This window comes from Bactrocera tryoni, chromosome 4 (assembly GCF_016617805.1).
Source record: "Bactrocera tryoni isolate S06 chromosome 4, CSIRO_BtryS06_freeze2, whole genome shotgun sequence".
NCBI classification, from domain to species: Eukaryota; Metazoa; Arthropoda; class Insecta; order Diptera; family Tephritidae; genus Bactrocera; species Bactrocera tryoni.
In genome coordinates this window covers 18,306,470-18,321,041 of record NC_052502.1, presented here as the reverse complement: position 1 = coordinate 18,321,041, position 14,572 = coordinate 18,306,470, and the positions used below count along the sequence as shown (strand labels likewise).

Genomic DNA, 14,572 nt, shown 5'->3' with positions numbered 1-14,572 from the left:
ATTTTCAAGTTGCTGCTCAGCCCAATTCACGAACATTTGACAATTATTGTGGTCAAGCCGCTTCAGTTCTTGCGCCAGTTTGATTTTTTAAGGATGTAGGCAAAGATCTTTTAGGAAAATTCGCCATAACGACGTCACAGAGATGCCCCACGCTTGAGATCGACATGTGAGAGACTATTTTAGGGCTTTTTCAATTGATGCGCTAGCACGGCCACTTCTTTGTCACACTGGCACGGAAACATTTTGTACTATGCCTGTGGCTTCAAATTTTTCTAATTGACGCTCAGTTTTAGATCTGACAGTATGTTTATGACGACCATAAATTGGACGTATGCGCTTAAAGTCGAGGCCACTGACTCCGAAATTCGGTAGTAAATTTGAATAATTTCGATTCGTTGTTGGAATGTATACTTTTCCATGGTAAAATGACAAATCTTACTGAAGAGAAATGTCAAAAGAGCAGCAAAAAATATGCCGTCTTTTGCTGTCTCTATTGGTCTACTTTTGTAGCGTCCCTATTGAAAAAAAATCTTCATGATTTCTTTTGTGTACTGCACCACTCTTAGATCAAATACTTTGCATTAACAAGAAAATAGTTAGCTGAAGTCTCATGGAAGAGCTCAATATTTTTTTAGTTATCAACATCAGCAAAAACGTAAGCGTTTCCTTATATCCATAAATACAAAAGACGCATGCAACATTTCCGCACTCATTTGAAAAAGTTGCACGTTACGAAATTTCAATATAAATATGTGAGTTCCAAAATCAAAATATTTACAGCTATTAAACGAAAATTATGCAACTGCTTGCACGAAATGCCAGTGAGCGGATGCAGCCCAAAATAAAAAGTGACAGCAAAATAGAGATAAGTGGGAAAATAGTTGACATTACAAAAAGCCAGCAAGCGCCGCGGCAAGCCATAACGGCAAATATTTAGTAACACAAGAAGGTGCGCGAGCCCAACGAAGGAGATTTGCACCGTAATGGCGGTGCATTTGTAACGGTAAAATATTTACAAAGCAATGCAATAGCAAACCAACAGCGGCAGAGACACAATGCAACGGTAAAATTGCGCGCTGCGATACCTAATGACACACATAAGGCATGACCGTGTGCGGCATACCACGTGCCACAAGCCAAGCGCTCGCACAAACAACCGCATAAGTGCATACGCATGCTTACATAAGTGTTTGGAGGTAACTGTAAATTCAGCGAAGGTATGTGTTTTAGTGCTTTTTTGCATGCATTGCATTGTTGCATGCAACAGACCATATTTTAGTGCAACAAGAAATGCAATGAGCCATGAATTAGATGCCTTTTTGAGTAGACGCATGCAAATACAACAACAAAAAAAGATAAATGTCTACGCCAAATATGCATAATCGCCACTCGAAATACCGCTATGCGCGAGAAAGTGTGCTCTTTTGAAATGCCGTAATTGCGAGAAATTAGTGCGTGAGTGTGGATGGATGAATGAGGCGAAAGGATGCATTTGTGGGCATAAAGCTGTATGTGAATAAAATTATTATGCAACGCTTGAGTTATATCAAGCTGGCAGTAGATATGAGCACACACATATATAAGAAGGTATTCATATTTGCAAAACCATATATATGTACGTACGTATAACAGCTGAGCATACACGCTGGTATGTATGTAGAAATATATGTATATGTATAAGTGTGTGTAATTATGTATGCCTGGGCATGCCAAACAGGGCGTAAATTGCGAGCACACATTCCCGAGTTGGATAAAGTGTGCCACTTTGCCACAAATTGTGGCACAAATAGTGCGTGAAAAAGGAAAGCGGAAATGCTTAGGCAAAGCGAAGCGGAAAAATTAGCGTTCACATAGAATTTCTAGTTTTTTTCATATGAAAAGTTGGGAAAGCGAAAATGACATATCAAACGGTAGAGATCTATGTGAAAGTATGTTTGGTTGGCATAAACTTTTAGGAGAAGTTTTTTCTTTAAGGCTAGAGCTTGTTTAATTCCAAAAAGTGTATATCTAAATTCTACTTTTGGTATTTTTCATCGTATTAGTATTCACATTTTTGTGCATTTTCGATTACTTTATATTCATACTCAACATAATGCTCATATTTATATTCATATTCATGCTCAAATTCAAATTTTTTTTATATTCAAACAAATTTTTATACCCAAACTAATATTCATACTTATACTCGTAATCATATTAGTAAAAGCACTCATATTCATTATCACTCAGAATGTATTCATATTCATATTCATCAACTTTATCTTCATATATATCTCTATCTCTATCTCTATCTCTATCTCTATCTCTATCTCTATCTCTATCTCTATCTCTATCTCTATCTCTATCTCTATCTCTATTTCTATCTCTATCTCTATCTCTATCTCTATCTTTATCTTTATCTTTATCTTTATCTTTATCTTTATCTTTATCTTTATCTTTATCTTTATCTTTATCTTTATCTTTATCTTTATCTTTATCTTTATCTCTATCTCTATCTCTATCTCTATCTATATCTCTACCTCTACCTCTACCTTTATCTTTATCTTTATCTTTATCTTTATCTTCATCATTATCTTTAGCTTTAGCTTTATCTTTATCATTATCATTATCATTATCTTCATCTTTATCGTTATCTTTATCTATATCTTCATCTTTATCTTTATCTTTATATTTATCTTTATCTTTATCTTTATCTTTATCTTTATCTTTATCTTTATCTTTATCTTTATCTTTATCTATATCTTTATCTTTATATTTACCTTCATCTTTATCTTTATCGTTATCTTTATGTTTAACTTTATCTTTATCTTTATCTTTAGCTTTATCTTCATCTTCATCATTATCATTATCTTTAGCTTCATCTTCATCTTTATCTTCGTCTTCATATTTATCTTTATCTTTATCTTCATATCCATATTCATAATCAAACCCCTACTCAACTTATATTCATACCCGAAGTTATATTAGTAGGTACTCGCACTCGGAGTCAAACACATATTCATTTATTCACTCATACTTAAATTAATAATATAAAACCCAGTGATATTCGTTCTCATATTCATAGTCAAAACTCTGCTCAATCTCATACTCATAATCACGCTTAAATTTCTTTAATTTCCACATTCAACTCCGCATCCCTTCAACTCCTTCCTACCTCCACACATTTGGTTGTATTTGCAGTTAACGTCACGCCTCCGTTAAATTACCGTTGCATATAAATTGCGCTCATTCATGCGGCTCTGCAAAATATATTATGAGACTAGAAATAAAAGCGAAAACACACACATACATACATTTATGCATGTGCAGTAGTGTGCGAGCGCAAATTGCTACAATTTATGTGGCTTTTATGTTGAAGTGCTGCGAAAAATTCTGTGCTATTTTATCAGCAGCAACCATCTCATTTGATATGCACAGACAGGCTTATTTACCTATATACCTACGCGCTTTCACATTATATAATATATGTATGGATCTGAGTTTGTAGAACACGCACGCTCGCGCGCCTAATTTTAGGCTACTGTACTTTCCGGTTTTATTTTGTCTATTGCCATAAAAAATTTGCATACGGTATTCTATGCTTTAGAGTCTTTTTTGGGAAAGTTACATGCATAATGCTAATGCTAGCTAGTGTTGTTGCTGTTGAGCTAAAAACGTGTGTAAACTACATATATACTATTTATGAATATAGAGTTTTCAAATTTTGACAATTGCTTTTGCTCTGGTTTAAATATTCATATTTTTTGTTTTTGTTTATGAAAATTGTCATTTTGAAGTGAAACTTGTTTCGACACGCTGCTAAAATCGATCGATTGCGACGAAATTGTGTGACAAACGAAATGGCATCGCTCTGAGTTTACTAAGCAACAGCATTGTAAAGTTTGAAAGGACTAGACTTTTTCCTAGGTTATTTTGAAAACTTTATACAAAATTAGGTCGTCACAAGTTTGCCACATGTTAGATTTTGTTATTATACGTCAAAAAATTTGTAAAATAATATGCTTTAAATAGAAGGTTGGATATTAGCAAACATTTATAAATATTTTATATTGGTGTTGCCACTTGTTTTTATTTTATTTTACTTTAATTTAAAAAAATAATGCACCAAACTAGGCAGATTTAAGAAAAATCGCATAACTTATATTGAAAAAATGTTATAGAAGAGTTGCCACCTAATTTTATTTTATATTAATTTTTATTAATTATATATTTCTTTATTTTAAAAATTGTATGCAATTAACTAGACATATTGAAGAAAAATTAAATTCTTTATAAAAATATATTTCTAGAAGGGTTGCCACCTAACTATATTTTATATAAAATTTAATTCAATAAATGTTAGAAAAATGGGCATTCAACGTGGCAGGTGTAAAAAAATTGAATCTTATACTTTGAAAAAAATATTTTCGAGAAAGGTTGCCACTTATTTTTATTTTTTATTAAATCATTTTCATTTCATATACATATATAAGAAATATGACCATGTAGAAATCAAACAATTCGTCGACATTTTTTAAAAAGGTTGCCACATGTTTTAAAAGTTAACTTTAAAAAGTTTTTAGCTTTAATATTTCAATATTTTGAGCAAAAACAAAATACTTTTTAAATATATAAAGTAATGTACACATTTCAATCAAACTTCAGCCGCACGTTTCAAAACCTACCGGATCTACCTAAAACACGTCTGAAATGTATAAAAGGTGAAAATATTGGGTTGTCGAAAAAGTCTTTTCGTATTTCGTCAATACATGGCGTTGTAGTTGTACCTGTATATCTTCAGTGCTACAAATCATATTGTGTCGTACCACATAAGGTTGGAAAGGTGAGATTTTAAGCTTCACCAAAAATGAAAATTAAATGCGGGAAGTTGAAAAAAGTTACAGCTGTTCAAAAATGAGTACAAATAATGAAAAAATTCGCTATATTTTGAAATTTTTGTATAAAAAAGGGAAGTATGCCACGCTAGCCACCAATGAAATTTGTGAAGTTTACGAAGATTTCGTGTAGCACAATAATGTTTCGCTCGCTTCCGTTCTGGAAATTCGAAATTTCGATTTACACTGACGGAATAATGTCTCTAGCGGAAAAATAGCAGAAAGTGGTCAAACAAAATGGTATATATTTGTTTATTTATTTTTTAGTATAAATGTAAAACAAACATGAGTTGAAGTTTGACTATAAATACGAAAATACTTTTTCGACTACCCTATATATGGATAATAAAACTTTCAAAATATCACAGATGCAATCTCAAGAAGCTTCTCTTTTAATGCGAGCGTGCATTTGCCTTCAAGATTAATCATTTAGATTAATTTATGTTGAGCATTTAGCATTTTAGTTTCTGTTTCTTATTGAGATTTTTCTTTCTTCTTCCGATATGTTCACTAACGTTGCGTAATATAAGGATATGTTTCACAAATTTTAAAATTTTTATCTCCATAACGCAATATATTTTATTTCATTGCTTTGGGCTTGTCGAATATATGCAAAGCACTTATGATATGCTTAAACTCGTATATTTTTGCCCCACCATTCCTTTCTACTTTGGCTTCACTTAAAAATTTATTATTTTCCTACAGTTTTATATATATTATACCTCTTCACATATATACACATATATTTTATATTATATGAACCAACATATAAATGTACATCTTCCTCTTTAACATACTGCATGGAACTTACTCCATTTGCCCCACACTCACACATTTGCAAAATGCGTTTGCACTAACCTAACTACCAACTGCTTTCGCAATACAATCTGATTGTGTGAAAGAGAGTAAGCTCCTACTTTAAAAAGCTTTCAGCTTCTTTATTTATATAATATCTACAACTCATTTTTGCACTTCACTGACTGCTTTCTTTGACTTCAAAGCGTGCAAATGCTTTGCAAGACTCTTAACACTTTATGCTTTTAAAATATATGTATACATTTATATTTCAGATTTATATTCCATTTAAAATCTACCACATACTTATTTAGTCCAACTTCTTTTCTCCTCACAAATAACTAGAAGTTTTAAGGGAGACGTCGTATTCAAACCAATACGGAAATAAAAGGTTGTTGTTCAAAACTATATGTTTAAAACTTTGCCACATTTCATATAATTTACATAATTTTGGGATAAACACGAATGCCTCATTTATGTAGTGAGAAAAACTTTTTTCTCATAGACATGCGAGTATAATTTCGCTTTATGTACTTATGTACCATGTATACAAACGAACTTAATGACTATCTGCATTTGATTTATTATCTCAGTTTGCTAAGCCATTTTCAAGCCTTTCATGTATACATATAACGGGGTCAAGCCACATAAGATAGGTAGCTAACTGGTATGGCCTTTTCTTGATTATGATTCGTGTATATATCAGATATATTTCTAGAAAATTCTACGTTCGAAAGCTAGAGATTATTCAATATTTGATTTTTTAATTTACATAAGATAAGGTTATGTTTCGCTGACAGTCGGTAATGCCATACATAGACCTAGAGGTCCTTTGTTATGTCAGATGGAGATTCAATTTAATAGGAGCTGCAGCTTACGTTCAGCAGGACGTCAACGGCCTTTGCTAAGTTTAATAGAGACTTGATGTCTTACTCTGTAACTTCATCAAGTTCTTTGAACTCCTAAGCTCCTAAATATTAAAGCCAAGTTCTGAATAAAGCCGGATCTATTTCATGCCAATTTTCCTGTACTTTCTACATGCGTCAGCATTAGTAACGCCTAAATGGCTCGCATGTGATGCCTGTAAGTTGTGACCTGTGACTAGGCCAACAACCGTGCTGCAGTCTTTTGAAGACCTTCTGAGTAAAAGGATCATGTTTAGCGACTTCCACCTAGTATATAAAAGGCCGTTTACGGCAGCCAGTACATCTACTGCCTCCCTGAAGCTAAGAACATTCTCTAACGCAAGGCGATGTGAGATTATTGCTTTAATTGATGGCAATCGACATACATTTATATTGATATTCTATATGTCACCTGATGTATTATGAGCTATTTCAGCAGCTTTTCTGACCGCACAGACTTCTGCCTGGAAGATACTGCAGTATTCCTGCAGCTTGAAGGGTCGTCTGAGGTCTAGCTAAACGCAGTAGATCTAGGCCAATTTTTACAGCCCAGCAAATTGAATGGTTCTTAGTGAACCGTTACGCAGGGAGTGGCAAGTTGCTGTAACCCATTTAACGGTTACCTGAAAATGGCTTTACTGGCAGTAGCCCAGCATTTCAAAAGCTCTAATTTGTATAAGGTCTTCCTTTGAATTTTAGAGTACACTGAATTTATTTTTATCATATATTCTTGTTTCTTAATAACAGAGTTGAAAAAATTCGACTGTAACTTAAGTTGAAAACTAAGTTTGCAAGAATTGAACTGGAACATTCAGCGCTTTGAAAAAATGTAAAGTTACGGAGATTTCCCGTTACACCAGTTAAAAATTCAACAGAAATTGCAAGAACTCCAAAGGTAAAGTAAAGGTTAAAATAGCAGCATTGCCGCGATTGAAGCTTTATTACAAAAGACCCGAGCCAAAGAGAAGTATGAATGAGGTTATGAGGAGTGGAGTTTAGAAAGCGTTTAAAATTTTCCGAACTGAAATCTAAAAATTTATCTAGAAGTCGAATTACTAAAGTTTACTAATTTTCCTACCAAGTTTAAAGGTCGAACTAACTATTTCACTAAAAAAAAAATATACACTCAAACTCACCTTTCAGTTACAGCGTACTTTTTCAACTTAAACGAAGTAAAGAAGACTGAACTGGCAAACACAAAAAGTGGTGTGTGTGTAGGTATTTCCAAAGAACACTTTTCACACAGCGTGACAATGGCGACTCGTGTCGGCAACGCCTGTGACAATGATGGCGACACAATGGTGATGGCAACAGCTGTCGAAAAAAAGAGGGCGAAAGAGAAAAAAGTAAAGAAATTAAATTAATTACCAGTGAAAAACGTAAATAACAACAAATCGACAACAAAATATATTCAAGTGAGTATATTGAAAAGTGACCCCCCAAGCATATACACCAATACACATAGGCACTAACGGCGACAGCTAAAAAATCATTCACCTACTTTTAGGAGCCAATGCCATTAATTTCTCGCACTCTGCTTTTTTTTTTGCCTAGTTTCACTGCTGGCAAACTGCCGTCTACGACACTTGATAAATTCAGTGTGATAAAGTTTTATGGAAAAAAGTTGAGCAAATAGTGAAAAATAAGCAACTACAACTACAACTACGACAGTGCCGTCTGCATTCAAGGAATGAGATAAATTACATTGCATGATAGTGGAAAATGACCGTGGCTTCCTGCTGCTGCATACATTTAGGGTGCGCTCGCACATAGCGCGCTCGACTGCTGCGCTGCAAGACTCCCGGCACTGCGAGTGACGTCCGAGCATTGTGCGCTGTGGAATTTTATTAATTCCAACATTTTCCAAGCAATTAAAAATTATTGACTAATTGCAAACGGATGTTGTGAGTATGATGATTACTCACACCAAAGCGGGGTGTGAGTTAGATATGGAGAGAGTGAAGCGTAAAGTGCAGTGCAAGCGAGAGACACATAGTTAGATTGTTGTTGCAGAAAATGTGTGGAAAAATGATGAATTTGGTTTTGTTGTTGTTTTTATAATATTTTCATTTTCCTTTGTTACTGGCCTTCCGCTACGTTTATTACCAACAATTTTTCACTTAGTCGCAAACGAAGATGAGAACTGAGCTAAGGAAGCAAATAAAATATGACGAACTAACTGCAAAAGAAGTAACAAATGGTGACTAGAAATGCGAAGTCTGCACACTGTAGAGTCTGTCAGGCGCGTGGTTGACCGCCGGTAGGTGAGTGCAGGGTGGGTCAGGGGTTTCGCGGTGATTGGTTGGTTGACTAGTCGAAAGAATGCAATTATGTTGAAAAGCAATTATATAAAATAATGTCACTGTAAGCCGATAACAGTGAATGTGAGACCAACTAAAGGAAGTGTAGCAAGCAAGCAAGCAGAAAAAAGTGGATTAAAAATAGAAGTAGAGCAGAGGTCGGCATAAAAAATAGAGCAAGTCTGCGCTGGCAGTGGTACAAATTAAATTGCGTTTAAGGCACGGAGCCAAATGGCGAGGTGTTACGGTTAAGAAACAATTATTTATTTGCAACAATTAAGGTGGATGAAGGAACGCGCAGTGAGCTTAAAATATTAAGGTTGAGATTTGGTAGGCTCAGTTACTGTGGACAAAAGAGAAAACAAAATCTATTTTCGAGAAATTTAGACTAAGAGCTTCAACGTTAAATTTTTGAAAAAATGATTACAGTTTTTGGTAGCGGATGCTTATTTTGTTGGCAACAATTACAATCAGTCACATCGAGAATTGCAAGGAAATTTGTAGACACGTCGATCTTGTATCTTAAGTCTAATTTGACAACAATTATATCATACATATATACACATAAGATATACTTGAAATAAAGTAAAATAATTTAGCAAAGTTTCAAACCAAAAGCTCTTCTTGGTTTAAGACGAAGCTATCCTCACTTTAGTCAGGTGCCGTCCTACCCACGAATAAGGCTTTAAGAGCGTTGGCTTCAGGAAAACTGGACTCAGTTATGGTTAACAAAGTTTTGTGAGAGATTTCGACTGCAAAACCAAAAATTCTAAGTAAACAACTTTGACTACCTGAAATGAGTAGTCCAAGAATGGGTAGATTCGGTACATGAATGCATCAAATATGAAATAAAACAGGATGTGCATTTTAGAGCTTGATACTAAAGTCCCTTAAGCAATAGGCAACTAGTTCCAACCTTTTCCGGTTATCGGTATATCTCAAGATTTTTGACTGGGCTAATAACTATATTTTTTAAAGAGCTTAGTTAACAAAAAAGGAAATCATCTGTGGTTGACTAAGTCTTGGAAAAGATTAGCGACTTTGAACTTATCGACTGCAGAAATATTTTATTTGGAATAAAATAATCATAGAAGTGAAATGAAAGTTTCAAGAAGATATGTATATTTATATTCTTGGTATTAAAATTTCTTTTGCGTTAGCAAGCAGGTCCACGGGTTTCAGGATATAGAGATAGAGATCTCTACACTTTACATTATTAATATCTAAGATTTAGGTTCCTTTACTATACCCTGTCCTCCTGATAAGTCATCGTTAGGGTTCCCTAGAATCGAAACTACTATTCCTAGAGAAAGTTTCACGAAACAAACTTGACTTTGTCTATTTTTCGTGTAGTCATCTCGAACCTGTATTGAAAGGGGCAAAATATCAAAGTATATTAATCTCGCTGAAAGTTCAACTCGTTCCAATTTTTCAAAAGCAAATGACTGTACCTCCCCAAAAATATTCCGAGCGCCACTACAATCAAGTGCTCAAACTACCTCAATAACAAAAAAATTATCAAAAAACTGCAGGTAAAATCACTCGTGCACACATCAGTCGCGCACACAGACATAGCGCGAGCAAACAATTGTACTTGGTGGCCAACATAAGTCATCGAAAGAGTGATTTTGGTGAATTTAACCCTTTCACGTTCGGTTTATCAGCTAAGATTACGCGCTTCCCGACACTGTGAGGCCGCAACTTCCTAACTTTGCTGACAGCTGCAGCAGAGCAAAATGCAAAAGTTTATTTATACTCACGTCTACGTGTATATAACAGCTAGTACAAAGGCAAGGAAATACAATTGTAGAAGTAGTGAGGTACGTTCTGCGACGTTCCGCGCTGCATGCACAGGGTGACGCGAAAGTATTTTTTATTGATTTTGGGAAACTTCTAGAACTAGATTTTAGAAATATAAAATATTTTGATAATTTAAAGAACTGGCTGTCTCATCTCACGATATAACTTCGTAGGAATTGAATGTTTAATGACGAATCAAAATATGATCCTGAAAGTTTTTAGTACGAAAATGGCAGAGCCAGAAAGCCAGAGAACGAGAGAGGGAGATATTGACAGAGATACCGAAAGCGACAGAGAAAGTGTGCAAGATAGAGACAAAGACAGATTTTGGATTAATATATCACTGGGTATTCAGAGTCACCATTATTTTTTAACCCATTAACGGTTTTGAGGCCAAAAAATACTGACTATGAGTTGTATGTCTTCAAAAATTTATATAAGATCAGGGAAAAAAAATGTATGCCTTTACTAAATGCACACCCTGTATATGAACATGCAAACTCATCGCTGCAATGTGTTGCTAGGCAAGCCACCACGCTGTTATCTCCATATGTATGTATGCAATGTTGCAGCAGAAAAATTGGTGTGAAAATGGAAAATTGCACGTTTCGTATGAGCTGCGTGGCAGTGTGGTGTGTGTGCTGGTATATGATGGTGTTGGCGGTGGCAGCCGCCTCGGTTATCATCATAAATCATGTTTTTAGTTTTCACACTCTTCCGTGGCTCGCATGTCGGTCGGTAGGTTTGTGTGTGTTTTTCTCGGCGTTACACTTTTTGGTATTTCAGTTGTGTGGCAACATTAATTCTATCAATTCCTCATGCTGTCCTTTTTATTACATGCAATTTTTTCAACACGATTTTTTCCGGCCACTACTCGTACGGCAATTTTTCGCGTGAGTTTTGACCACAACAAACTTGCAGCATTTCGAATTGCGAACATTTGGACTGTGTATAGATAGGACACTGAGTATATGTGTATGTTTGTATGCGTGTGTGTGTGTGTGAACAATGCTTTATGTGCTTTGTTTGAACTATGAAATTGTTTTGTCGCTTGAGGGTTACTGCTGTTCGATGCTTGAGTTTTACTGTAGTTGTTGTTTGCGATTGAATTGCTCAGGCTATGAAATATTGTTTAGGCAAACTTGTGCGTAGAACATGATAGTTTTATGTAGATTTATATACACAAATATGTTTGCATGTTGCAACATACATAAATGTATCAATAAATATTTGAAAAATTTTTTGTTTAATATTTAGCCGGATTTTTATGAAAATTTTGATCAAATCAAGAATTTTTTTATATTAAAAATAAAATATTGATTCCTCTGATATTTTCAGTTTCCATAATGAGTTGGAGCGACGTGTAATTCATTACTGATCTTGTCAGTTAGCCTAAAACTCTACTTTTTGCAATATGAGCCCACGTTTTCTTGGTTTCATAAACTGGGCTAAAGAGAGTATACAACTATTTTGCTATCGCCATACAGGATGAGCATTTTCATACGAGAAACTCCAAATAAATAATGTGTATTCTTTGATGGTATATCAGCATAGATTTTTTAAGCAAACTGAGGCAAGTTTTTAATTTAAGTCTAATTGAGAACCAGTTCCAACATTGCCAGTTTTAATTGAGTTCAGTTTACAAAAAAGGGAGCTTTGGCTGAATAAAGAGTTTAGAACTGATCTGTTATAAAAAAGGGCAACGGGGATTTAAAGGAACAAACAGATCTGCTCGTTTGGAGGTCCTAAAAAGAGAACTAACACCTACGGAAACTTAATAGATTTGTATCACAGACTGAGACAGAGATAGAGACAGAAACTGAGGCAGGGAAAAAGACGGAGACTTAGATTTAGATTTAGACTTATACTTAGTCTTTGATTTATACTTATACAGAAACTTATACAGAAACAGAGCAGAGACAGAGGCAGAAACAAAGACAGAGACAGAAACAGAGCAGAGACAGAGACAGAGACAGAGGTAGAGACAGAGACTTAGACTTAGCCTTGACTGAGAATTAAAATTAGAATTAGGCTTAGATTGAGACTGAGGCTGAGGCTGAGACAGAGACACAAGCAGAGCATATACAAGGCCAGAGACAGACATAGATACTGACACTGAGACTGAGACTAATATTAAGTCTGAGACTGAAACTGAGACTGAAACTAAGATTGAGTCTGAGACTCAAACTGAGACTGAAGTTGCGGCTGAGGCAGAGGCAGAGGCAGAGGCAAAAGCAGAGGCAGAGGCAGAGACAGTGACAGATACAGAGACAGAGCAGAGACAGAGACAGAGACAGAGACAGAGACAGAGACAGAGACAGAGACAGAGACAGAGACTGAGATGAGTCTGAGACTGGGACTACGACTGAGACATATAAAAAGACAGCTACAGGGGCACAGAGACAGAGACTGACTCTAAGACTAAGATTGAGTCTGAGACTCAAACTGAAACTGAGACGGAGGCCGAGGCAGATGCAGATACAGAGACTGGAAATGAGTTTGAGACAGACACTGACACTGAAATTGAGACTGAGACAAAAACTGAGGCTTGGGCAGATACTGAGACAGAGGAGGTCAAATTTTTTATTTTTTTTGAGAGTTAAAGACATAAAGTAATCGTTAGTTGCACGTTTCCAACACAACAAAATTTAAGATGACCGATTAACCAAAAACACCGTTTTAAAACTCTACTAATGAGGAAAGAAGAAAAAACGCTACACTATTATAATATCCAACAACGAACACAATATCATAAAAGTATCACTAAAATTATGAAATACTAGCATTTTCTAAATTCTATCAACGCAAAATATTCCACGAACGTGATCGAACTGCGTGCATGCTCCTCGCTGACAAGTCTGTCATTATGTGCAACACCTAAGCTGTCGACACATTCACAAGATTATGCTATTAGGAATTCACTATTACTTCTGGAAAAACGCCTCTGATGTGATATTTTTTCTCCGCCTCCATTATCGCACCAGAAGCAGAAAAACTATGCGCGGACACATTTCGCATGCCACACACACACAACTATTTTCTTCACATTTGCTCCTTAGTTTCCTTGCTGAACAAGTTGCACGTTTGCTTGTTGCAGTTTTTGTAAGTTTTCCGATTCTCCGATTCGCGTTTTTTCTTCAAGAAAAAATTACAGTGTTCACGCGACGCGACGCGGATGCGGAGACAGCGCGGCTCGCACGTCCTGCAGCGCAACTCATCAGCGACACTTTTGCGCTTTCATATCCTCTTATGTGTAATGCCTTTAGTGGCATAGTAAGTCTGTGTGCGTACTCACGTCGGGGTCTCGCGTTTGCATTATTTTAAGCTTGTGTGTCACATTTTCTGTATTCGCCCCGTTTTTTTATTGGAAAGAAAGTGGTGTATAGACAAGAAATCTGTGCTTTGTACACTTCATTGCGTTCACGTTGCTTGCCGTGGAGGCTACGGCGCCTGCACATCTGTAGCGAACTCTTTTTGTGACCCACACGTTCTCTGTCTAATATTTCGTCTAGCTGCCGCTATATGTGAGTAGTTTGCTGAGTTCACTGTGTGTTTATCGCGCCGCCTATCGGAGCCATCGTCTGCCTGTTGTTTATGCTGCAATTGAAGTCGTCGCTTTAGTGCGCCAAATGAGTTTTCTCGTCGGCTCGCCTCCACCAGCCGCATTTATCTGCCTTCTGCAATGCCTCTTTTGTCTCTTTTACAGTCATTTCTTGGGATTACTTTCCACATTTGCTATTTTGCTTCTCTTTACGGCTCATTCTCTGGCGCAACACGTACTTTGGTAATTTGAAATGCAGCGTCAATGTCAGCGCTGATGATGGCATTTGTCGTCGCGCGCACGCGTATTCACATTTTTTTTTTTGCAGCCAGCTTGCCACACTTCACATGCGTGGAC

The 14,572-nt window shown here is 35.8% G+C and overlaps 1 protein-coding gene across 3 annotated transcripts in view; it reads right to left on the bottom strand.

The window, feature by feature from the left end:
- Positions 1–14,572, bottom strand: part of LOC120773986 (furin-like protease 2) — a 392,069-nt gene that overhangs the window by 111,836 nt on the left and 265,661 nt on the right. For 2 of the 3 annotated variants that reach the window (XM_040103245.1, XM_040103247.1), the window contains one exon: positions 7,711–7,888. The exons of the other annotated variant lie outside the window; for it this stretch is intronic. The gene's annotated coding sequence lies outside the window, so the exon portion shown is untranslated. The remainder of the gene's footprint in view (positions 1–7,710; positions 7,889–14,572) is intronic. 3 annotated transcript variants of the gene reach the window in all.